Genomic DNA, 27,332 nt, shown 5'->3' with positions numbered 1-27,332 from the left:
GTAAATTTCAAGAGTTTGTTGGATTTGATGTGTATTTGTCATTGTCTTACCTGGCATTAGACATTGCACCCACTTGCAAGTGTACAAATAAAACGGCACTACTAGTTCAGATTTTTGGTCTCGGACTGAAATTATTGAAGTGAGTGAACTTTTGTTTCTCACAATTGGGGGCTGTCCGGAATTTTCTTCCATCGCCAGGGGGAGTGACTGGCCTTGGACACTGGGAAGACGCGTCCCGTTCCCCATTGAAGAGCGGTCTCGTGTCCAGGTTTGCTCTGCTCCCTTGGGTGACTGGTGTGAATCCTATAAGAGAGACATCTGAATCAGATAGTGAATAGGAGCTCGATAGACGATATGGCGACAAAGGGGCCAGGCAACTCTGTGCACAGACCAAGGTAAGAAACCTGACTTTTAAGTATTGCCTTGGTGGCCGGGAAAAGAGGTATTTACTCGCTGAGGGACTAGCGAGGGCCCCGGGAAATGCGGGGTAGGCAGAGTAGCTGTCATGGAGTAAAGGAAGAAAGAGTCCCTGGTAACATTCCTCCTGAAAGTCCGTTGGGGAGGATGTTGCGGGATTGGACAAGTAATACTTGTACAAGGGCAAAAGATAAAAAGACAATGATTAAATATTGTTGTTTAGTATGGACCAAAGAACCAATCCTTCGTCCGGCTGTCTTCTGGCCAAAGTATGGTTCGGACGAGGATTGGTTCTGTCAGTATTTAGGTTTGTATGTGAATGGAAAACAACCTTTTAGTCAAGAGGAGGCGGACTATGCGTCCTGTTGGAAGGGCAGTTTGGGAATGCTGTTAGTAAAGACAAAGTATTCCCCCTCTGCCCCACCTAGTCCCTGGGATCCTCTTAACTGTTTGCCCCCCCCCCGTACCATAAAATCAGGTTAGGTGAACATGGGGAAGGAGGCCAGACAGACAGACAGGGACAGGGAACAGATGATTCACCAGAGGAGGACGAAGGGGCGGTGGATGGGGATGTTGTTGCTCCTAACCCTCAATCCTCAGCAAAAGATTGGGAAGCTACAGTAGATGTAGAGGAGGCTTTCGGAGTATCAAAATCAAAGTCTAAGGGGGGAAAACAAAAGAAAAAGGGGAAGAATGTAACGACTTATCCCCTTCGGGAGGTACCCATAGGGGACAAAGAGATTGGGTTTGTAAGTGCCCCCCTCACTAGTGGGGAGGTCAGAACATTTAAAAAGGAAATGAAGGTCCTGGTTGAGGATCCGGTGGGGTTGTCTGAACAAATTGATCAATTTCTGGGGCCCAGTCTGTATACCTGGGCTGAGTTAATGTCTATTTTGAATATACTATTTACTGGGGAGGAAAGGGGACTTATACGGGGAGCTGCTATTAAAATATGGGACAGGGAACACCCGATTGGAGATGGGGATGCTGGACAGGGAGAGGTGAAGTTTCCCCTCAAAGACCCCCAGTGGGAAATCCAAAACCCGGAGCATAGAGAAGAAATGAGGGAATTGAAAGACCTGATTCTAAAAGGAATAAGAGAGGCAGTTCCGAAGTCACAAAATTTGACTAAAGCCTTTGAAGTTAGACAGGAGAAAGATGAGACTCCCTCAGCTTTCTTGCAAAGATTAAGGGACTCAATGCGGAAATATTCTGGAATGAACCCTGAGGACCCAGTGGCACAGGGTCTTTTGAAAGTACATTTTGTGACAAAAGCATGGCCAGACATACAGAGAAAGATACAGAAGATAGAAGGGTGGAGTAAAAAACCATTAGATGAATTGTTGAGAGAGGCACAGAAAGTGTTTGTAAAGAGGGAGGATGAGAGACAAAAACAGAAGACGAAAATGATGGTAGCTACGGTTGATGAAGTAGTTAAGAGGAGAATGGAACCAATAGTGAGCAACCGGAGCAGCGGGTGGCAGCATGTAGGACAGAGAGGAAGAGGGAGAGGAAGAGGAAAAGGGGGAGCATTTGATAGAGGGTTTGGGCGACAGGGGCAGAGATGGAAGTCTCCACAGGCAGGATGCTATTATTGCGGAAAGATAGGGCATTTTAAGCGAGAGTGTCCTGATCTACAAAGGGAAGAAAGGGCAATTCCGCTTATGAATTTTGATGAAGAATAGGGGTGTCAGGGGTTCCTGCCCTCGGGGGCCCACCAGGAACCCTTGATAAACTTGAAGGTGGGACCCTGTAGGGAGGAGGCAGTCTTCCTAGTAGATACGGGGGCGGCACGGTCATCGCTGAATTTTAAACCAAAGAAAGCAGAAATGTCAACACGATCAATTACTGTTTCGGGGGTAAAAGGGGAAGGATTTACTGTTCTGGTATTTGAACCTATGATGATAGAAGGTCCTAAGGATAGGGTCACAGGGGAACTGCTGTATATCCTTGATATAGGAAGTTTAATTATCCTCTTAGGACTGGAGATTGGAATTCAGGAAAAAGAATTAGTTGTACAACTGGCGATGTTGACAGAGGATCCAGAGAGAGAGATAGACTCTATTGTATGGGCTAGAGAAGGGAATCGTGGAAAACTACAGATCCCTCCCCTTTTAATAAATTTAAAACGGAAAGGGGACGTTGTCTGTGAACGACAATACCCTATTTCCATAGAAGGTAAACGAGGACTGCAGCCAGTAATTGAGGGACTGATTAGAGATGGACTGTTGGAGCCATGTATGTCTCCTTATAATACCCCAATTCTACCAGTGCGGAAATCCAATGGAACTTATCGATTGGTGCAGGATTTGAGAACATTGAATCGAATAGTACAGATCAGGCACCCAGTGGTGCCAAACCCCTACACATTATTAAGTAAGATCCCTCATGACCACAAATGGTTTAGTGTGATAGATTTAAAAGATGCCTTTTGGGCTTGTCCCTTGGCAGAGGAAAGTAGGAATTTGTTTGCCTTTGAATGGGAAGATCCCAAGACAGGACGGAAACAGCAATACCGGTGGACTGTGCTCCCCCAGGGGTTTATGGAATCCCTGAATTTATTTGGACAGATGTTAGAACAAATATTGGAGAAATTTAGCAGCCCCAAGGGGACTACCCTGTTGCAGTATGTAGACGACCTCTTAGTATCAGGAATAAGAAGAGAAAGAGTAGTAGAAGCCACTAACAAATTATTGAATTTCCTGGGCCAGCAAGGACTGCGAGTATCTAAAAACAAATTACAATATGTGGAGCAGGAAGTAAAATACTTGGGACATTTAGTGAGTGAGGGCAAGCAAAAGATAAGCCCGGAACGGATAGAGGGAATAGTGGGGATGCCACTGCCCAGCACTAAACGGGAGTTACGCAAATTTTTGTGTCTAACGGGATATTGCAGATTGTGGATAGATTCCTATGCTCAGAAGACTAGGAAATTATATCTTAAACTATTAGAGGGGGAGCCAAATGTTTAAATTGGGATGATGAGGAAAAAGAACTAGTTGAGAAACTCAAAAGAGATTTGATTCATGCCCCCGTGTTAGCCTTACCTTCCCTAGATAAACCTTTCCACCTCTTTGCCACCGTAGAGAAGGGAGCGGCTTTGGGGGTATTAACCCAGAGGTGGGGAGGGATGAAACAGCCAGTAGCATATCTTTCAAAGCTATTGGATCCAGTATCCTGAGGGTGGCCTGAGTGTGTGCAGGCCGTGGCTGCCACTGCACTGTTGGTAGAGGAAAGCTTAAAGCTTACGTGAGGGGGAGCCCTAACAGTAAGCACACCACACCAAGTGAGAACAATCTTAAACCAAAAAGCTGGGCGATGGTTGACAGACTCGTGGATTTTGAAATATGAGGTGATATTGATAGAAAAGGATGATCTAGTGTTGGTCACTGACAATTGTTTAAATCCAGCTGCCTTTCTTTGGAAAGGGGAAGGAGACTCTCCTCAGAATCCAGGGCACGACTGCTTTGACATTATTGAATACCAAACTAAGGTCCGTATGGACCTGAGAGATGTTCCACTTCATGCAGGGGCTAGACTTTTTATAGACGGATCATCCCGGGTGACTGAAGGGAAAAGACATAATGGGTATGCAGTTGTAGATGGGACAAAAGGTAGTGTGGTGGAGGCAGGAAGGTTGCCAAATGGGTGGTCAGCTCAGACCTGCGAACTCTATGCATTGGAGAGAGCCCTTAGGGCATTAGAAAATAAAGAGGGAACAGTATACACTGACTCTAAATATGCATTTGGTGTTGTGCACACTTTCAGAAAGATATGGCCGGGAAAGAGGACTGATCAATAGCCGGGGGAAGGAATTAGTTCATGAAGAATTGATTAAACTGGTCTTGGAATCTCTATTACTCCCCCGAGAGATAGCCATAGTGCACGTAAATGGTCATCAGAAAGGAAATGAACCAGAGGTTAGGGGAAATAGATTAGCTGGTGAAGTGGCGTGGGAAGCCGCCCTGAACCCACAAGAAGTGGTGATTCATTCCCTAATACCTACTGTCCCACGTCCTAGGGAAACTCCTATATTTACTGAAAGAGAAGAAAAAGAATTGAGAGATTTAGGGGTTACAAAAACAGCAGACGGGCATTGGAGGTTACCTGATTGAAGGGAAATGTTAAACAAAATGACGATGCGGGGGATTATGGCCGTCCTACACCAAGGCAGTCACTGGGGAGTCCAAGCAATGTGTGATTTAGTTCTTAGGGAATATGGATGTAAAGGAATATATACCATTGCTAAGCAAATATGTGAGGGATGCATAATATGCAGAAAGGTAAATAAAAAAGTCTTGAGAAAACAGGCCCCGGATTGAAGAGACCCAGGATTGAGACCCTTCCAGAGTATACAAGTAGATTATACTGAACTACCTAGAGTAGGAAGACTAAAATATATGTTGGTCATAGTAGGTCATCTATCTGGTTGGGTTGAGGCATGCCCCCTAGCTACCGCCACTGTGAATGGGGTGTCTAAAACGATATTAGAGCACATAATTCCCTGATATGGGCTAGTGAACCGTATAGACTCCGACCAAGGAATTGATTTTACCTCTAAAGTGTTACAGGGGGTAATGAAGGGGTTGGGGATTTCCTGGGAGTTCCATACTCCATGGCACCCGCCATCATCAGGAAGGGTTGAGACAATGAACCAAACACTCAAACGACAGCTCTCTAAATTGATAATGGAAACCAGACTCCCTTGGACCAAATGTTTACCTATAGCTCTCTTGCGAGTACGAACAGCCCCAAGGAAAGATTTGGGACTATCCCCCTATGAAATCTTATTTGGATGACATTATCTGGGAATGAATGGAGAATTGCCAATTCCCGAAACTAAAGATTTGTTTTTAAAGAAGTATATACTGGGCTTGTCCTCCTCTTTATCTTTCCTCAGAAAACAGGGTCTATTGGCACAGACTCCGCCCCTTGAATTCACTGTTCACCCCATCCGGCCAGGAGATTGGGTCTTAGTAAAATCATGGACAGAGACTAAATTGCAGCCGGACTGGGAAGGGCCGTACCAGGCTCTTTTGACTACCGAAACGGCAATAAGGACGGCGGTGAAAGGCTGGACTCATTACACTCGGATCAAAGGGCCTGTGGACCCTCCAGTTGAGGAAGAAGTCTGGACAGCCGAATCAATGCAAGACCCGCTAAAACTCAGATTAAAGGGACTTTGAGTAACTGACAAGACAGTAGCGGCGCGAGCGCGGGATTATTTCTGTAAGATTGTATATTAAGCCTTTTTGTGCTTCAGCATGATGATTAGAATACTGGGAATGTTTAGAGTTATGATGCTAGCCCTCTTAGTATTGGGATTTTGTCACATATCATTTTCATATGTATTATTAAGGGTTCCTGAGTCTGATAATCCACAAGTAATAGACACTGATGCATGCAGCTTAGTAAATTGTGGGGATGTAGCTAATCAAAGACAGTACCGCAGCTCTGAGATACATCTTAAGTCCTATGGGGATGGCCTCGGGGATGGTACCTGGTATAATGGTCTCGTCACAGTACACCGGGCCCCCTTCCGACCAGCTCGCGATTGTCTCGATAAGAAGTGTAACCCAATATACTTAACGATAAGGAAAACCACATGACACGAAGAATTCTGGGGGGGGGGCACTTATGAGATACAATTAAATGAAACATTTGGGATTGAAATGAAAACAAATGGGAAGGAGTTCGTGGGCTGTTGTTTTCGAATTAGCGTAGGACAGGGAAAACGGGTAGAATTACTGGATAATGAGATACAACCTTTCACCTGATGATCCTAAAGTAGTAAAAATTATAGAGGTAAAAGACTTGAAACAGACCATCGAGATAGAAACTGGGTACGGGGATGCAAATGCCTGGGTTGAATGGGTAAAGTATACTGTAAAAAGATCTGAACAAAAGCAATTGCTACGCATGTGCCTCCGGTCGGCCAGTGGCCCAGGTGGTTCCCTTTCCGCTCGGGTGGAAGCGAGACAGGAAGGGCATGAAATGTATGATAGCCCTGTACCAGGATGAGACTGCATGGAATGATAGGAATTGTACCTCCCTATCTCTGATGTTCCCTCCCTTGGAGAAGAAAGATGCAAAAGTTCCCCCCACATTTTCCGCCGCAGTTGGAAATCACACGTCATGTGTGCGCAGGCAAGGTACAAGTCGGTCGAGAGATTTGGGGGAGCTGAAATTATGTACAGAGATTAAGAATGTTACCGAAACGGAGAAGGGAGGGAACTACTCAGCACTAAAGGTTCCCCGAGCGGATCTGTGGTGGTACTGTGGAGGCAATATATTGAGACCCACCCTACCTCCGGATTGGAGAGGGATATGTGCAATTGTACAATTGGCAATTCCATTTACCTAGGCATTTGAGAAGGAAAAGATCGTAGGGAAAAAGAGAAGGGGTAAGAGATTACTGTTAGATACTTCTTTTGATGACAGGATTTATCTCGACTCGGTAGGAGTCCCTAGGGGAGTACCTGATGAATTCAAGGCTCATAACCAGATCACAGCAGGCTTTGAGTCAGCTCTCTTTTGGTGGGTAACAATTAATAAAAATGTAGATTGGATAAATTACATTTTCTATAATCAACAGTGATTTATCAATTATACAAGAGATGCGGTTAAAGGAATATCAGAACAGCTTGATGCGACAAGTAGGATGGCATAGGAGAACAGAATAGCACTTGATATGATTTTAGCAGAAAAAGGGTGTGTGTGTGTGATGTTAGGAGGAAGCTGTTGTACCTTTATTCCTAATAATACTGCGCCTGATGGTTCAATTACTCGGGCCTGACGGGGATTGACTACTTTAGCAGAGGAACTTGCTGAGAATTCAGGAGTAGACACATCTCTTACGGGGTGGCTTGAATCCTGGTTTGGAAAATGGAAGGGGGTGGTGGTTTCTATCCTTACTTCCCTGATAGTAGTAGTCGGGTATTGGTGGCCATTGGCTGTTGTGTCATATCCTGTATACGAGGGTTCACCCAAAGACTGATTGAAACAGCTTTGATGAAACAGATGCCCCTAAGAGGGAATCAGACAGAGGAACTTTATTGGCTAAATAATGAGGAGATGAGTGAAACCAAGATGGATGAAATCTCTGAAATGATGCTTGCGTATTTTGGGAACGATGTTTAAAAACAAAAGAGACAAAAATACAGAAGATAACAAATGGTAATCAAAAGAAAAAGGGGAAATTGTGGGATATGGGTGAATTAATGTTATTTCTGCAAATTATAAGTTCTGATACAGAGTAAATGAATTCACATTAGTCTGTGAATGTTTCTCAGCTAGGAGCTGAGTTAGCAAAAATGGGAACTATATAGAGGAAGTATGTTAGCATGAGACGTGATTACAGAACAATGGTAAAAATACAGGCACTAGATAAATGCTGTGAAAAGAGGCCTGTATCAACAGTAGGTTTCCCACCTATACAGAGACACAGGAACAAACCCCAATTAAAAGGGACTAGTGATAAGATGCTGTGAGGGGCAGCGCAGATGGAGGGAGTAGATAATGGTAAGCAAAGGATGGGATGACGTCAAACAACCTTATGGGAGCCAGAGATAGGCATTTGTCATGGACAAGGCCAGATAAACAGAAGTTGTGGGATCAGTCTTAAGGAAATGAGTGACGTAAGTGGAGGAGGGGGCAAACAATGAAATAAGAAAACATATGGGGATTCAAACTGTGTAAATTTCGAGAGATTGTTGGATTTGATGTGTATTTGTTATTGTCTTACCTGGCATTAGACATTGCACCCACTTGCAAGTGTACAAATAAAACGGCACTACTAGTTCAGATTTTTGGTCTCGGACTGAAATTATTGAAGTGAGTGAGCTTTTGTTTCTCACAGTTCCTATTTTGGTTCTCTCCAAAATGTCTTTGTTGGTGCCACCAGGTCTTCAGGGATGGTGTTGGTGTTGGTCTGGAATGTTTTGTGCCAGGTATGAATCTGTTTCTTTAATTTTGGGAATAAACCGATTAGATATTTAAAAATAACGAGACCTCCCTCCACAGTTGTGGCAATGTACTTTAGCTTTTAAAGTCACAATGTCCATGTTACACAGCAACTCGAATGATTAAATCTAGGTAACTTCCCTCAAGCCTGGATCTACATTTCTAGAGTTTAGATTGATCATGTCTCTTCAAACATCTCGCTACTTGTTTATCTTTGGAATCCAGTTCTCCTGAAATGTTTGTTTCTAAATCACAGTGAGCAGCATCTGAAATTAAAATAAATCCTCCCAAATCTCTGAACAACTGCCCAAATCTTTAAATCCTTAAACTTTGCGACAAATTTTTAACCCCAAAGTCTGTCCAACCAATGCAGAATTCGTTACAATTACTCCAACATTTAAACACATTCATTTGTTTCACACAGAGGTGGAAAAGCCGAGCATGTGCTTTGAAAATAAATGAAAACAGACAAATCAATCGTGACAGCCTCAGCAGCAAACTGCTTTAAAACCATATCCACAATGTTCCAGAAAGGGAACACACTTGGAAGTGACAGACGATGACACGCAAACCACAAAACTGCAGAAGCTGCTTCTCACTCTAAATGGTTTTAACGGAGTGTTAGAGATTCAGCAGCAGCCTGTAACAGTCCGTCTCTGGCGCGTATTCACCGAGAGTAATTGATTTCTCTCTGCTCCTGTAACTTGTCTTTACAACTACCTGGGATTCAGTCACATCATGCATGTCTTGCCCTGAACTCGTCTTTCGACTGCAGACCCCGGTAGGTGGTCTCTTTCTCTCTCTCTCTCTCCTGCTCTATTTGAATATTTTCTCATTCAGCTCCCTCCTTTCATCGATATTGCAGCACTTCAGGAACCTTACTTTGCCAGCTCACTGATCTGTTCGGCAGTTCTGAATCAGTCTGCGCCTCGGTTATCCCTTCCTTTCTGGAATAGATCCTCCTCAGAGACAAACATCGACACAGAAACACACAAACTAATCTTCCTCTTTTGTCTTTTCCAAAGTACTGAGACAGCCGCGGAAGTTGCATGAAGATAATTTCTCCCAGCCTTTGCCAGACTCCTGTGTGAGTCTAGATTAGAGTGGTGCTGGAAAGGCACAGCAGGTCAGGGCAGCATCCGAGGAGCAGGAAAATCGACGTTTCGGGCAAAAGCCCTTCATCAGGAATAGAGTAGGGTGTCTGCAGAGTGGAGAGATAAATGAGAGGGGGGGGGGGGGGGGGGTGGGGAGAAAGTAGCATAGAGTACAATGGGTGAATGGGGGTGGGGATGGAGGTGATAGGTCAGAGAGGAGGGTGGAGTGGATAGGTGGAAAGGAAGATAGGCAGGTTGGACAGGTCATGGGGATGGTGCTGAGCTGAAAGGTTGGAGCTGGGGTGAGGTGGGGGAAGGGGAAATGAGGAAACTGGTGAAATCCACATTGATGCCATGGGGTTGAAGTGTGCCAAGGTGGAAGACGAGGCGTCCTTCCTCCAGGCGTTGGGTGGTGAGGGAGCGGTGGTGGAGGAGCCCCAGGACCTGCATGTCCTCGGCAGAGTGGGATGGGGAGTTGAAATGTTGGGCCACAGGGCAGTGTGGTTGATGAGTGCAGGTGTCCCGGAGTTGTTCCCTAAAGCGCTCTGCTAGGAGGAGTCTACTCTCCCCAATGTAGAGGAGACTGCATCGGGAGCAATGGATACAATAAATGATATTGGTGGATGTATAGGTAAAACTTTGATGGATGTGGAATGCTCCTTTGGGGCCTTGGATGGAGGTGAGGGAGGAGGTGTGGCCGCAGGTTTTGCAATTCCTGCGGTGGCCGGGGAGGGAGCCAGGAAGGGGGGCATCGACCTGACCAGGTAGTTACAGGGGGAACGGTCTTTGCGGAAGGCAGAAATGGGTGGGGAGGGAAATATATCCCTGGTGGTGGGGTCCATTTGGAGATGGGAGAAATGTCTTTGGATGATGTGGTTTATGCAAAGGTTGGTGGAGTGGAAGGTGAGCACCGATGGGTTCTGTCCTTGTTACGGTTGGAGGGGTGGGCTTTGAGGGCGGAGGGGCGAGATGTGGACGAGATGCGTTGGAGGGCATCTTCAACCAGGTGGGAAGGGAAAATGCGGTCTCTAAAGAAGGAGGCCATCTGGTGTGTTCTGTGGTGGAACTGGTCCTCCTGGGAGCAGATATGGCAGAGGCGGAGATATTGGAAATTGGGAATTGGGTCATCCATCACCGTGGGGATGGTAGATGCAGCAGCTACATGGCTAATGGCGTCTGAGCAGTTCCAGAGGCCGGAGGAAACCTCTGGAAATTTTGAAGAGTGCTGGTTATGAAAGGGTGTATATAAAAGTTTGTTGTACTTACAGTTTTTGATGTTTGAGATGGTGTTGAAAGACGTCACTTCCGCCCTCATCATGGTCGCTTCCGCAGCCATTTCCGCCGCTCACAATTCCTCATGCACCACACATGACATCACTTCCACACCTCGCATCATCGCTGATGTCACACGCTCAGTGACTTCTGCCCCCCCCCCCGCCATGGTCTCCACCATTTCTGGCCCCACCAATGCCACTCACCTGCATTCTGCTGACACACCCCTCACAGATCCCACTGTCACCATCTCTGCCCCACAGAACCCTGAGGGGAAATCACCCCTGCTCATGACTCCACCCCCATTCCCCATAACACCACGCCCACTCCAGATACAGGCTTCACCCCCGCTCCCAGCTCCACACCTACACCAGGTCCTAGCTCCCAGCCCTGCTGAGTTTTCACCATTCTCCCTGACTTCCCCCTCACTGAGGAGGAACAATCAGTCCTCAGCAAAGGCCTCACCTTTATCCCCCTCTGCCCACGCATCAATGAATTTACTACATGCCATGACATCGATCACTTCATCCGCCGCCTCCACCTCCGTGCTTACTTTTACAATCAGGACTCCCGCCCACCCTCTGAGGACCCCTTTGCCCACCTCCAACACACTCCATCTACCTGGACACCCTGTGTTGGTCTATTGCTTGCCCTCGATCTCTTCACTTCCAACTGCCACCGAGACATTAACCTCTTCAACCTGTCTCCCCCCTCCCCCATTCCAACCTCTCACCCTCACAACACGCAGCCCTCCACTCCCTCTGTTCCAATCCCAACCTCACATCAAACCAGCAGATAAAGGAGGTGTAGTGGTAGTTTGGCACACTGACCTCTACACTGCTGAAGCCAGATGTCAACTCGAAGACACTTCCTCCTACTGCCCCCCTAAACCATGACCCCACCCCCTAGCACCAAACTGTCATCTCCCAGACCAAACAGAACCTCATCACCTCAGGAGATCTCCCACCCACAGCTTCCAACCTTATAGTCCAGGAACCCCTCACTGCCCTGTTCTACCTCCTTCCCAAGATCCACAAGCCTGACCAATCCGGCCGACCCATTGTCTCAGCATGCTCCTGCCCCACTGAACTCATCTCTACCTATCTTGACACTGTCCTATCCCCCCTAGTCCAGGATCTCTCCACATACATTCGAGACACCACCCATGCCCTCCACCTCCTCCAAGACTTCCGCTTCCCCGGCCCCCAACGCCTCATCTTCACCATGGATATCCAATCCCTCTCCACCTCCATCTGCCATGACCAGGGCCTCCAAGCCCTCCATTTCTTCTTCTCCCAACGTCCCCAACACTGCCCTTCCACCGACATTTGTTTGGCCAAACTGGTCCTCACCCTTAAAATTTCTCCTTCAAATCCTCCTACTTCCTCCAGACCAAAGGGCTAGCAATGGGCACCCATATGGAGCCCAGCTATGCCTGTCTCTTTGTTGGCTACGTAGAACAGTCCATCTTCCGTAGTTACACCGGCACCACTCCCCACCTCTTCCTCCGCTACATTGATGACTGCATTGGTGCCATCTCGTGCTCCTGCGAGGAGGTTGAGCAATTCATCAACTTCACCAACACATTCCACCCCGATCTTAAATTTACCTGGACTATCTTGACACTTCCTTCCCCTTCCTGGACCTCTCCATCTCCATTAATGATGACTGACTTGACACTGACATTTTTACAAACCCACCAACTCCCACAGCTACCTGGATTACACCTCTTCCCACCCTACCTCCTGCAAAAATACCATCCCATATTCCCAATTCTTCCGCCTCTGCCATATCTACTCCCAGGAGGACCAGTTCCACCACAGAACACACCAGATGGCCTCCTTCTTTAGAGATCGCAATTTCCCTTCCCATATGGTTGAAGACGCCCTCCAATGCATCTCGTCCACATCCTGCCACTCCGCCCTCAAACCCCACCCCTCCACCCATAACAAGGACAGAACCCTCCGGTGCTCACCTACCAACCTTCGCATAAACCACATCGTCCAAAGACATTTCTGCCACCTCCAAACGGACCCCACCACCAGGGATATATTTCCCTCCCTACTTATTTCCGCTTTCCGCAAAGACCGTTCCCTCCGTGACTACCTGGTCAGGTCCACGTCCCCCAACAACCCATCCTTCCTAGCACCTCCCTTGCCACCGCAGGAATTGCAAAACCTGCGGCCTCACCTCCTCCCTCACCTCCATCCAAGGCCCGAAAGGAGCCCTCCACATCCATCAAAGTTTTACCTGCACATCCACCAATATCATTTATTGTATCCGTTGCTCCCGATGCACTCTCCTCTACATTGGGGAGACTGGATGCCTCCTAGCAGAGAGCTTCAGGGAACATTTCCAGGACATCTGCACCAATCAACCACACCGGCCAACATTTCAACTCCCCCTCCCACACAGCCGAGGACATGCAGGTCCTGGGTCTCCTCCACCACCGCTCTCTCAACACCCGACGTCTGGAGGAAGAACGCCTCATCTTCCGCCTTGGAACACTTAAGCCCCATGGCATCAATGTGGATTTCACCCCTTTCCTCATTTCCCCTTCCCCCACCTCACCCCAACTCCAACCTTCCAGCTCAGCACCGTCCCCATGACCTGTCCATCCTGCCTATCTTCCTTTCCACCTATCCACTCCACCCTCCTCTCTGACCTATCACCTCCATCCCCACCCCCATTCACCCATTGTACTTTATGCTACTTTCTCCCCAAACCCCCCCCCCCCCTCTCATTTATCTCTCCACTCTGCAGACACCCTGCCTCTATTCCTGATGAAGGGCTTTTGCCCGAAACGTCGATTTTCCTGCTCCTCGGATGCTGCCCTGACCTGCTGTGCCTTTCCAGCACCACTCTAATCTAGACTCACACAGGAGTCTGGCAAAGGCTGGGAGAAATTATCTTCATGCAACTACCGCGGCTGTTTCAGTACTTTGGAAAAGACAAAAGAGGAAGATTAGTTTGTGTGTTTCTGTGTCGATGTTTGTCTCTTTGAGGAGATCTATTCCAGAAAGGAAGGGATAAACGAGGCGCAGGCTGATTCAGAACTGCCGAACAGATCAGTGAGCTGGCAAAGTGAGGTTCCTGAAGTGCTGCAATATCGATGAAAGGAGGGAGCTGAATGAGAAAATATTCAAATAGAGCAGGAGAGAGAGAGAGAGAAAAAGAGACCACCTACCGGGGTCTGCAGTCGAAAGACGAGTTCAGGGCAAGACATGCATGATGTAACTGAATCCCAGGTAGTTGTAAAGACAAGTTACAGGAGCAGAGAGAAATCAATTACTCTCGGTGAATACGCGCCAGAGACGGACTGTTACAGGCTGCTGCTGAATCTGTAACACTCCGTTAAAACCATTCAGAGCGAGAAGCAGCTTCTGTAGTTTTGTGGTTTGCGTGTCATCGTCTGTCACTTCCAAGTGTGTTCCCTTTCTGGAACATTGTGGATATGGTTTTAAAGCAGTTTGCTGCTGAGGCTGTCACGATTGATTTGTCTGTTTTCATTTATTTTCAAAGCACATGCTCGGCTTTTCCACCTCTGTGTGAAACAAATGAATGTGTTTAAATGTTGGAGTAATTGTAACGAATTCTGCATTGGTTGGACAGACTTTGGGGTTAAAAATTTGTCGCAAAGTTTAAGGATTTAAAGATTTGGGCAGTTGTTCAGAGATTTGGGAGGATTTATTTTAATTTCAGATGCTGCTCACTGTGATTTAGAAACAAACATTTCAGGAGAATTGGATTCCAAAGATAAACAAGTAGCGAGATGTTTGAAAAGACCTGATCAATCGAAACTCCTGAAATGTAGATCCAGGCTTGAGGGAAGTTACCGAGATTTAATCATTCAAGCTGCTGTGTAACATGGACATTGTGACTTTAAAAGCTAAAGTACATTGCCACAACTGTGGAGGGAGGTCTCGTTATTTTTAAATATCTAATCGGTTTATTCCCAAAGTTAAAGAAACACCAATTCAAATGTAAATGATTCCCAACGCTGTAATACTTCAGGACGTACAAAGACCCACAAGTTGCTGATGTGAAATGGTCACTACGTGTGTGGCCAAACCATGTGGACTTTAAACAAACTCATTACCTGATACCAACAAACTGCCTACTTGTGACTTCAGACCCACCTATGTGTCTCTGAAATGGCTGAGGAAACCACTCAGTTATATCAAATTGCTAAGAAGGAAAAAACAAAAAACCAGACTGATCAACTGTCACCAGAAACGACAAATGCAAACATAGCTCTGTCGAATCTGCAAAGTCCTCCTTACTAGCCCCTGGATGTTGGTGCCAAAATTGGGAAAGCTGCCTTACAGACAAATCAAGCACCAGCCTGGCGTATGTATACTTACAGGTTCATACCTGGCACAAAACATTCCAGACCAACACCAACACCATCCCTGAAGACCTGGTGGCACTAACAAAGACAATTAGGAGAGAACAAAAATAGAAACTGCTGGGAAAAACACAGTGGTCTGGCAGCATCTGTTGAGAGAAATCGGGAGTTAACATTTTGGCTCCAGAGACCATTCCTCAGAACTGATGATAGTGAGGAAAAAATGTTTTTTTTAATGCAGAAGATAGAGTGGGGGGAGGGGGTAAGGTGTAAAGGATAGGTGAAAATAGAGCCAAAGAGAGAGAAGATCTGTCTCTCAGACAGAAGAGTGGATAACAATCAGCCTAGGAGGATGAATAGCACCACTCTCATCTAGACTCTGGTTTCCAGCATCTGCAGTCCTTGTTTTTACCCAGACTCCTGTGTGAGTTTGTTTTGGCTCCTCTTCACCCGCTCCCCTCCCCAGATCTGTTGCTTTTCTCACAGGACCCTGAGATTCCAAATCGTTTTCTTCGTTTTATCTATTAAAGTTGTTCTTTAATCCACCTGAAATGTAGTTACTCAGACCTTGGCTCTCCAACTAAAGGTGTCATCTTAGACATGGCTCTCATTTCGCTCCTTAACCACCACCCCAAAAATGTCCTTCACCTCCGGCTCTGTCCCACGACGATTCTCGATCCTGTCCCAGAAAGGTTTCTTGATCTAGCCGCTGCTGATTCTGGATCTGAATTGTGGACGTGGGTTCACTGAGTTGGCGAATCCACCCAAATATGTGTTTGTCTCCTGATATGCCTCCGCCTTCAATTTCACTGCCAACTGTCCTCAAATCTCGCTGCCTGACAGATTTCAGCATTCCTTTGTGAAGGAAATAAAGGCACTCCTTCCTTTCCGCGTCTACTCCCTTCAAAGTGCCAGCTCCGAGAGCTCTATCCTGTTTACTCTGCCAATTGGTGGATTCTAACATGATATTATAGTCAGAGGCAGTTTATTGAAAAAAAACAGGGCAACGGATCTATCCTCCACCCACCCAACAGACTGTCTCCCTGAGCTTCATTTGAGTCACATATTACTGCACTTTACATTGTGTGACCTGGTTTTACAGGTTTCTCTGGTATCATAATGTGCAATGGGTACACAGTTTGCAAAGTCCTTAACATATGTCTGCTTAATGCGTTATATTCTCCTATCTTGATGGACTTTCCTCAGCCCTGACTCCCTCTTTGTCCTGATAATGGAGCCCCTGAAGGTCTGCATTCCACAACAGTTAGCATCCTGAGTGTTTTAGACAGCACCCCACCCCACTCATAATGAAGACCATAAGACAGAGCAGAAGTAGACATCCAACCCATTGAGTCTATTCTGCGATTAAATAGTTTGTACCTGATGTGATAATCCTCAACTCCACTTTCCTTTTTGAGTCATAGAGTCGTACAGCTATACAGCATGGAAACAGATCCTTTGGTCCCACTCGAATTTGCTGACTAGATATCCAAAATGCATCTAGTCCCATCGCCAGCATTTAGCCCATATCCTTCTAAAACCTTACTATTCGTGTACCCTTCCATTTTAAATGCTGTAATCGTACCAGCCTTCACTACTTTCTCTGGCAGCTTATTCCATATACAGACCATCCTCTGCATGAAAAAGCTGCCCCTTGAGGTTCCTTTTAAATCTTTCCCCTTTCACCTTCAACCGATATCGACTCCCCTATCCTGGGAAAAAGATCTTGGCTATTCATCTTGTTCATGTCCCTCACGATTTTCTAAACCTCAATAAGGTAACGCCTCAGCCACCGATGCTCCGGGGAAAATAGCCCCAGCCTGTTCAGCCCCTCCCTATAGCTCAAACCCTCCAACACTTGCAACATCCTGATAAATCTTTTCTGAACCCTTTCAAGTTTCACAACATCCTTACTATAGCAGAGAAAATAGAATTGAACACAGTAAAAGTGGCCTAACCAATGTCCTGTACAGCTGCCACATGACCTCTCAATTTCTCTACTCAGTGCACTGGTCAATAAAGGCAAGCATGCCAAGTGCCCTCTTCACTGTCTGCTCTACCTATAACTCTACTTTCAAAGATCTATGAGCCTGCACTCGAAGGTTTCTTTGTTGAGCAACACACCACATGAGCTTATTACTACATGTATCAGTCCTGTACTGATTGCATTTTCAAAATGCAGCACCTCATATTTATTTAAATTAAATTCCATATGCCACTCCTTTGCCCATCAGCCTATTTGATCAAGGTCCTGTTGTACTCTGAAATAATCTTCTTAGCTGCCCACTACACCATAAATTTTGGTATAATGTGTAAATGTGGATGTACCTACAAGGAAGGTGCAAAACTTGACTTAATCTTGGGAAATAAGGCAGGGCAGGTGACTGAGGTGTCAGTGGGGGAGCACTTTTGGGCCAGTGACCATAATTCGATTAGTTTTAAAATTGTGATAGAAAAGGATCAACCAGTTCTAAAAGTTGACGTTCTGAATTGGAGAAAGGCCAATTTTGACAGTATGAGGCAAGAACTTTCAAAAGCTGATTGGGGGCAGATGTTTGCAGGTAAAGGGAAATGGGAAGCCTTCAGAAATGAGATAATGAGAGTCCAGAGACAGTATATTCTTGTTAGGGTGAAAGGAAAGGCTGGTAGGTGTTGGGAATGCTGGATGACCAAAGAAATTGAGGGTTTGGTTAAGAAAAAGAAGGAAGCATATGTCAGCTATAGACAGGATAGATCGAGTTAATCCTTAGAAGAGTGTAAAGGCAGTAGAAGTATACTTAAGAGGGAAATCAGGGGGCAAAAAGGGGACATGAGATAGCTTTGGCAAATAGAATTAAGGATAATCCAAAGGGTTTTTACAAATACATTAAGGACAAAAGGATAACTAAGGATAGAATAGGGCCCCTCAAAGATCAGCAAGATGGACTTTGTGTGGAGCCGCAGGAAATGGGGGAGATACTAAACGAGTATTTTGCATCAGTATATGCTGTGGAAAAGGACATGTAAAATATGGAAGGTCAGGAAATAGATGGTGACATCTTGAAAATTGTCCATATTGCAGAGGAGGAAGTGCTGGATGACTTGAAATGCATAAGAGTGGATAAATCCCCAGGACCTGATCAAGTGTACTCTAGAACTCTGTGGGATGCTGGGGAAGTGATTGCTGGGCCTCTGATGAGATATTTGTATTATCACAAGTGAGGTGCCGGAAGACTGAAGGTTGGCTAATGTGGTACCACTGTTTAAGAAAGGTGGTAAGAACGAGCCAGGGAACTGTAGACCAGTGAGTCAGACGTCGGTGGTGAGAAAGTTGTTGGAGGGAATCCTCAGGGACAGGATATACATGTATTTGGAAAGGCAAGGACTGATTAGAGATAGTCAACATAGCTTTGTGCATGGGAAATCAAAGTTGTTGAAGAAGTAACAAAGAGGATTGATGAGGGCAGAGCGGTAGATTATATCTATGTGGACTTCAGTAAGGCATTTGACAAGATTCCCCATGGGAGACTGGTTAGCAAGGTTAGATCTCACGGAATACAGGGAGAACTAGCCATTTGGATACAGAACTGGCTTGAAGGTGGAAGACAGAGGGTGTTGGTGGAATGTTATTTTTCGGTCTGGAGGCCTGTGACCCATGGAATGCCACAAGGATCTGTGCTGGGTCCACTATTTTTTGTCATTTATATAAATGTTTTGGATGTGAGCATTAGAGGTATAGTTACTAAGTTTGCAGATGACACCAAAATTGGAGGTGTAGTGGACAATGAAGAAGATTCCCTCAGATTACAATAGGATCTCAAGAAGATGGGCCAATGGGTTGAGAAGTGGCAGATGGAATTTAATTTAGATAAATGCGAGGTGCTGCATTTTGGGAAATCAAATCTTAGCAGGACTTATACACTTAATAGTAAGGTCCTGGGGAGTGTTGCTGAACAAAGATATCTTCTTGAAAGTGGAGTCGCAGGTAGATAGGATAGTGAAGAAGGTGTTTGGTATACTTTCCTTTATTGGTCAGAGCATTAAGTACAGGAGTTGGTAGGGCATGTTGCGGCTGTAAGGACATTGGTTAGGCCACTGTTGGAATGTTGCGTGCAATTCTGGTCTCCTTCCTATCGGAAAGATGTTGTGAAACTTGAAAGGGTTCAGAAAAGATTTACAAGGATGTTGCCAGGGTTGGAGGATTTGAGCTATAAGGAGAGGCTGAATAGGCTGAGGCTATTTTCCGTAGAGCATCAGAGGCTGAGGGGTGACCTAATAGAGGTTTAAAAAATCATGATGGAATGGAGAAGATAAATAGACAAAGTCTTTTACTTGGGGTGGGGGAGTCCAGATCTAGAGGTTTAGGATGAGAGGGAAAAGATATAAAAGAGACCTAAGGGGCAACATTTTCATGCAGAGGGTGGTACGTGTATGGAATGAGCTGCCAGAGGATGTGGTGGAGGCTGATACAATTGCAATATTTAAAAGGCATTTGGATAGGTATATGAATAGGAAGGGTTTGGAGGTATATGGGTCAGGTGCTGGCAGGTGGGACGAGATTGGGTTGGGATATCTGGCTGGCATAGACAAGTTGGACCGAAGGGTTTGTTTCTGTGCTGCACATCTCTATGACTCGATGAGTCTACGAAACATACTTCCTATATTCACATCCAAATAATTTATATAAATGATGAAAAGCAGCCAACCCATCACCTATCCTTGTGGCAAACCGTTGATCACAGCCTCCAGTCTGAAAAGCAACCATCAACCACCACCCTCTACCTTCGAGCCAGTTCTGTATCTAAATGGCTAGTTCTCCCTGTGTTCCATGCAATCTAACCTTGTTAACCAGTCTACCATATGGAACTTTGTCAATGCCTTACCAACGTCCATATAGATTACTTCTATCATTCTGCCATCATCAATTCTATTTGTTACTTCTTCAAAAAACTCAATCAAGTTAGTGATACATGATTTCCCATGCATAAAGCCATATTGACTATCCCTAATCTGTCCTTGCGTTTCCAAATGCATGTAAATTTGCCCCTCAGGATCCCCTCCAATAAGTTGCTCACCAGTGATGTCAAGCTCAACTGTCTTTCGGTCCCTGCCTTTTCTTTACCACCTTTCTTACATAGTGGCACAATGTTAGCCAACTTCCAGTCTTCTGGCACTTCACCTGTGTTTATCAATGATACAAATATCTCAGCAAGGGCCCAGCAATTACTTCCCTAGCTTCCCACAGAATTCTGGAGTATACCTGATTAGGTACTGAGGATTTATCCACCTTTTTGCATTTTAAGACATCCAGCATTTCCCCCTCCATAATATAGACATTTGTCAAGATGTTGCTATGTTATTTCCCCAAGTTCTCTAGCTTCCACATACAATATTCAAAAAGGGACGTAGACAGAACACAGGGAATTATAGACCAGTTAGCCTAACATTGGTATTGGGGAAAATTCTCAAATCCATTATACAGGAGTTTAAAGCAGAGCATTTAGAAAATGGCAGGATCAGACAGAGTCAGCATGGATTTATGAAAGGGAAATCATGCTTGACAAACCTATTGGAAATCTATATCGAAAGTGTGGTGCTGGAAAAGCACAGCAGGTCAGGCAACATCCTAGGAGTAGGAAATCGACATTTCAGTCAAAAGCCCTTCATCAGGAAGGACTTTTGCCTGAAACATTGATTTTCCTGCTCCTCGGATGCAGCCTGACCTTCTGTGCTTTTCCAGCACCACACTCTCGATTCTAATCTCCAGCATCTGCAGTACTCACTTTCACCCTGTTGGAATTCTATGACAATGTAATTAGTAGAGTCGACAAGGAGGAACCAGTGATGTGGTTTATTTGGACTTTCAGAAAGTGTTTGACAAGGTCCCGCATAAGCGATTATTGTGCAAGATTAAAGCTCATGGATTGGGGAAGTTTATTAAGATGGACAGGAAACTGATTGGCAGAGAGGAGACAAAGAGTAGGAATTAATGGGTCCTTTTCAAATTGGCAGGCAGTAACTAGTGAAGTGCCATTGGGATTGGGATTGAGATTCCAGCTATATACATCACAATATATATGAAAATGTTTGGATGAGGGAACAAAATGTAGCATCCTAAAGTTTGCAGATGATACCAAGTTGGGTGAGTGGATGAACTGTGATGAGAATACAGAGATCCTTCAGCATGGTCTGGACAAGTTGAGTGAGAGGGCAAATCAATGGCAGCTGCAATATAATTTGGATAAATGTGAGGTTATTCACTTTGGAAGCAAAAACAAGAAGGCAGATTACTACCTGAATGGCTATAAATTGGGAGAGGGGAGCATGCAGCGGGTCCTGGGTGTACTTGTACACCAGTCACTGAAAGGTGCAGCAAGCAGTAAAGAAGGCATATGGTATGTTGACCTTCATTGTAAGAGGTTAGGAATGCAGGAGCAGGGATGTGTTGCTGCTTTTATACCGGGCCTTGGTGGGGCCACACCTAGAATGTTGTGTGCAGTTTTGGTTTCCTTTCCTGAGGAAGGATGCCCTTGTTCTCGAGGGAGTGCAGCGAAGATTTTCCAAGCTGATTCCAGGGATGGTGGAATACTGAGGGACTGACGTAGGAGGAGAGATTAACTAGGCTTTAATAATCTGTGCTGGACTTCTGATGAATGAGGGGGGAATCTCAAAGAGACTTATAAAATTCTAATAGGACTAGACAAGGTAGATACAAGGAAGATGTACCCAGTAGTGGGTGCATCCAGAATCAGGGGTCACAGTCTGAGAATTCAGGGTGAACCATTTAGGAAGGAGATGAGGCATTTCTTCACCCAAAGAGTGGTGAGCCTGTAGAGTTCATTATTACAGGAAGTAGTTGATCCAAAAATATTGAATGTATTTAAGAGGTGGCTAGATTTAGCACTTAGGACAAATGGGAGAAAGCAGGATTAGTTGGATGATTTGCTATTGAGTTGGATGATCTGTCATGATCATAATGAATGGTTGGAGCATGCTCAAAGGCCCAAAAGCCTCCCCTTGCTCCCATCTTCCATGTTTCTATTTTTCTCCACAGTAAACACTGCAGCATATTCCTTTAGTATCTGCTCCATCTCCTGCAGTTCCACACATAGGTGGTCATGCTGATCTTAAAGGGGCCCTATTCGCACCCTAGTTACACTTTTGTACTTAATGTATTTGTAAAATCCGTTTTGATTTTCCTTAACCCTATTTGCCAAAACTATCTTATCTCCCATTTTTGCCCTATTAAGTATACTTCTACTACCTCACTCTTCTAAGGATTCACTTGATCCCTACTGTGTATACCTGACATATGCTTCTTTTTTCTTGACCAAAATCTCAATTTCTCTAATCATCCAACATTCCATACATCTACCAGCCTTTCCCCTCACCTTAATAGGAACATACTGGCTCTGGACTTCTGTTATCTTGTTTTTGAAGGATTTCCACTTTCCAGCATGACCCTCTACTTGCAAACATCTGAACCCCACACCCCCCAACAACTTTTGAAACTTCTTACCTTATACCATCAAAATTGGCCTTTTTTTCAATTTTTAGACTTTAAGATCCGGTCTATCCTTTTCCATCACTATTTTAAAACTAATCACTGGCCCCAAAGTTCTCTCCTGCTGACACCTCAGTCACCTGCCCTACCTTATTTCCCAACACTAGTTCATGTTTTGCTCCTTCACTAATAGCTGGATCCACATGTTCAATGAGAACATTTTGTTGTACACACTTAACACATTCCTCTCCATCCAAGTCCTTAACACTATGACAGTCCCAGTTTATGTTTGGGCAGTTAAAATCCCCTGGTATAACCACCCTGATATCCTTACAGATAACTGAGATCTCCTTACTTCACAATTTCCTGCTGATTGTTGGGGGATCTATAGTACAATCCCAAAAAGGTGATCATCCCTTTCTTACTTCCCACTTCCACCCGAATAACTTCCCTGGATTTATTCCCAGGAATATCATCCCTCGGTACAGCCATAATGTTATCCCTCATCAAAAAGAACATTCCCCCGCTGTTCTTGATACCCTTTCTATCTTTCCTATTGCCATCCATACCCTGGAACATTAAGCTGCCAATCCTGTCCTCTCTGATACCACAGTCCCATGTTCTCAACCATGCCCTGAGTTCACCTGCCTCACCTGTTAGGTCTCTACCATTGAAATAAATGGAGTTTAATTATCAGTCCTACCTTGTTCTCAACTTTGTTACTGCCGGACTGTTTGACTTGCTCCTTTTCCCACCTGCAACACTCTCAGACAGGTGCCTTTTCTCAGTATTTCCTTGGGTATTTACACCTACCCCCACTTACTAGTTTAAATCCTCCCGAGCAGTTCTCACAAATCTCCCCGCTAATATGTTAGTCCCTTTCCAGTTTTTGTGCAACCTGTCCTTCTTATTCTGGTCACTTCCGGCTCAGAAGGGATTCCAGTGGTCCAAAAATGTGAATTCTTCTCCTCTGTACCAGCCCCTCAACCACACATTCATCTGCTCTATCTTCTTAGATCATGGCACCAAAAGTAATCCAGATATTACTACCTTCGGGGATCTACTTTTTAACCTCCTGCATAACTTTCTATATTCTGTCCTCAGAAACTCATTTTCTTTTCCTATGTTATTAATTCTAATGCATACAATGGCCTCCTGCTGGTCCCTCTGCCCTTTGAGAATATTCTGCACACCTCTCCAAGATATCCTTGAAACACATCATTCTGATGTCTAATTGTTGGCCTCAGAAACATCTGTCCGTGCCTCTGACTAGAGAACCCCCATCACAATTGATCTAGGAGAAAGTGAGGATTGCAGATGCTGGAGATCAGAGTCGAGAGTGTGGTGCTGGAAAAGCACCGCATTCCTGACCTGCTATCCATTTGCAGCACAACACTATCACAATTAATCGTTTGGAACCTAACGCGCCCCTCATGATGGTAGAGCCAAATTCAGTACCAGAAACCTGGCTATCAATGCTACATTTCTCTGAAGATCCATCTTTCCCTACATTTTCCAAAACAGAGACAGGGATAGCCACAGGAGACTCCTGCACTACCTGCCCTACTCTCCTATCTTTCCTGGAGGTAACCCATTTACCTGACTGTATCTGTGGTTTTTTTTAACCTTCCTGAAACTGCCACCCATCACACTCCAGCTCCTATAAATTCCTCCTTGCTTCTAAATGAAGTTCCAATCCATCCATGTGATCTGATAGGCTTCACAGCCAAACACTCTTCTTGCAGACATAAGCGTCTGGAACATTGAAATGTTCCCTAATCCTCACATCCATCAGGAAGATCAAATCATTGTTCTAAAGGCTATCTTTGCACCTTAACAATCTACAATCCAGAAAATAGCACTGTCTTTTTGCTCTAAAAACACTGCTCAAGAATAACTTAGAACTTATGTTTTATATTTTCACAGTTTAATCAAGCTATAGAGCTCAATAAACCATATGATCAAACAACCCCACTAGCTATGGTGAATTTATAAAATAAAAGTAAGGTTACACTCTATAGAAAAGCCACTTAGCTGGTCCCCTGCTGTGAGCTCTCTAGGGTTTCTCCAAGGTCAGCTGTGAATGTTTGTTTAACTCTATTGTCCAGAGAGACTTGAAACTAACAGCAAAGGCAGTCAGCTGTGGAAGTTCACTGCTCAGTCAGACTCCTATGTAGGTCCACTGATCCTTTTCTCATCTCCCACTGTTATTTGCTCTCTCTCTCTCTCTCTTCCTCCTTTTTTAAAGTGCCATTGTTTTGATCTCTTTTTGTCCCAAAGTTCCAAAACAATGCAACAACTCATAAAAGTGTAATTACTGCTCTAAGAATTCAAGGAAATAATCTCTAACACTTAAAATCCCTCAAAAAAGGAGCAGCTCTTACAACCACAATTTTTCCCATCCTCTATCTTCGATTGCCCAGAATCCTTTATTCCCATAACCATTGATTCTGTGACTGATCATTGTAAGCTGTGGCATTCACCTTCATTCCTAAGTTAAATATATCCTTTCACTTTCAAAAATTAATGGGATTCCTCTTCCAATTTGTTGCAAAGGAATTTCTCTTTGACTCATCTTTCCCTATAGCCCTTCAGTAAATTACAATTAGTACCTAGCAGTTCATGACAGAGTATTCCAATCACGATGCCTCTTTTGGAATTTAAACATTAACTCTAGCAACTTCTGCAGAGTGAGAGACAGGCCTGCTGTGTTTTTGCAACACATTCTGTTTGTGGTACATATTCCAGCATCCACAGTCCTTTGTTTTTATTATGGTGTCTCTTTGCGTGTGTAGAATGATTATCTTTCTTCTTATTCTTCTTATTACTCTAATGTTAAATGAATAAATTACAACATACATATTCAAGTTCTCTTACCTTCTTGTTGGTATCGTTAGCTTTGTGACATTTATTTGAGGCTTAATTTCTTTGTCTATTCTTTCTATGTTAACTATTTGACTGGTCAGGAAGGTTAGGGGCAGAGACACTGCCGCCCTTCCAACACCTGCATCCACGAAGTTCCAGGTAAGAAGGATAACAGCAGTCTTCCTCCCCAGAGCCAAGATGATGCTCCTGAGTAGTCACTTCAGTGTCTCATCATGACTAGTGATTAATGAGGATCTCGAAATCCAGGAGGCCACCACGATTTGGCAGTATCTTAACAAGAGGTAGAGCCATGGCATGGAGGGCATGGTGCCTAGCTGATGGGTATTTTATGTCTGACTGATGGGCTTGGCATTGAGAATGCTGAAAGCCATTGTTCCTGAACTTGTTTCCTACCCCCTTAACTCCAACATACTGATGCTTCTTTTAAATATGTTGCCTGGACATTGCCCAATGAGTTAGTGACAAGGTCACTTATTTCCTGACCAACCCCTACCGAATTTGCCAGGCACCTCTTCCACGGCAGTATGATTAAACATGTCCAGCCTTCCTGCCTACAAAGGAAGTTTTACCCACTTGCAGCTGTGCAATTGTATCATTTCAACTGCCCTCTATATCTAGTAGTTAATTAATGAATAACTACTAATTAAATACTTGACAACCAGTACTTATACCTCCACAAAAGCTTTAGCATTGTGTTGTTCTAATCCTGATAAAGTGTACACTTTCTAATAATGGCAGTTATTCGCGCATTTGGAGAAGATTTGTGGCTCAGGTTGAGTTTCTAGATGTAAGTTTGCTCGCTCGACTGGAAGGTTCGTTTTCTTATGTTTTGTCACCATACTATGTGTCATCAATGAGCCTCCATTGCAGCACTGGTGCTAGTGACCCGCTTTCTATTTAGGTTTCTATTTAAGTGTTTACATTTCCTTGGTTGGTGATGTCATTTCCTGGTTGACATTGTTGTGGAGAAAATGTAGATAATCACCAGGAGACGCAGAGAGTTCTTCAAGAAGTAGGTCTTTTATTTGCAAACAAAAAACCTTGACACTGAGAAAGCAGATTCTCGGATGCCCACGAACCTCAGGGTCTGTGGATTTTTATATCTATTTTTGTCATGTTTCTGTTAGCTTATCAGCATGTCCAACTATATTAATCAAAGTACCTCACTCTAGCTACACATTAAACTAGTGATGTTAGTTCCCATTATCTCTTTAGTTGTACATTCTACTTAATGTTATTCTAATGTCTCGGTTAGATATTTAGTGCTAACTCTTGCAACGATGGTCTTTCATTCCAGACCCTACTTAATATTTTCCTAATGTCATGATTAGGTATTTAAAATCACCTCTGCTACAGTGATCTTCTGTTCCAGACTAACCTGTCATGATAGATATTTAGCTATTCCATCTATTACAATAGTCTCCTGTCTCAAGCTGATTCTACTAACTATTAATTAGATATTTAATGTCATGTCCCAAATATTTATGGTCCCAATCTTGTCATAATGAAACTTAACAGGGAAACTAGCTCTACTAACTGTTATCTCATCTCGCCGTAGTCACCTTTCAGCTTCAACCTTACTCTGCTAATTGCTGTAAGAGCATTCCACTATTCTTATCCCATCCTGTCTTTCACAGACCACAGATTGCCAGTAGTCTTCATACTTTAACCCTTCCCATGCTTTCCATAACATCAGGTTATGTGGTGATGTCATTTGCTGTGATGATGTCATTTCTTGTTCCTTTCCTCAGAGGATGGGAGGTGGGGTCCAAATCAATGTGTTAGTTGATATGTCTGGTTCCAATCGGAATTCAATCTACAAACACATTGATTTCCTCTGAAAAACAGAGGAAATTACATCACCACAGTA

The 27,332-nt window shown here is 44.5% G+C and overlaps 1 protein-coding gene across 3 annotated transcripts in view; it reads right to left on the bottom strand.

The window, feature by feature from the left end:
* Positions 1-15,850, bottom strand: part of LOC148149876 (ornithine decarboxylase-like) — a 97,893-nt gene extending 82,043 nt beyond the window's left edge. Inside the window, exon 1 of one of the 3 annotated variants that reach the window (XM_087987002.1) lies at positions 15,742-15,850. The gene's annotated coding sequence lies outside the window, so the exon portion shown is untranslated. Of the gene's footprint in view, positions 1-50; positions 191-9,099; positions 9,173-15,741 lie in introns of those variants that run through there. The other 2 variants (XM_087987001.1, XM_087987000.1) reach the window with 2 other exon arrangements.
* Positions 15,851-27,332: the final 11,482 nt, after the last annotated feature.

The sequence above is a fragment of the Chiloscyllium plagiosum genome, unplaced genomic scaffold (assembly GCF_037043375.1).
Source record: "Chiloscyllium plagiosum isolate Xiang-an unplaced genomic scaffold, Cpla_swu_hap1 HiC_scaffold_5, whole genome shotgun sequence".
NCBI classification, from domain to species: Eukaryota; Metazoa; Chordata; class Chondrichthyes; order Orectolobiformes; family Hemiscylliidae; genus Chiloscyllium; species Chiloscyllium plagiosum.
The sequence above is the reverse complement of the archived record's forward strand: the minus strand, read 5'-3'. Positions and strand labels throughout refer to the sequence as shown.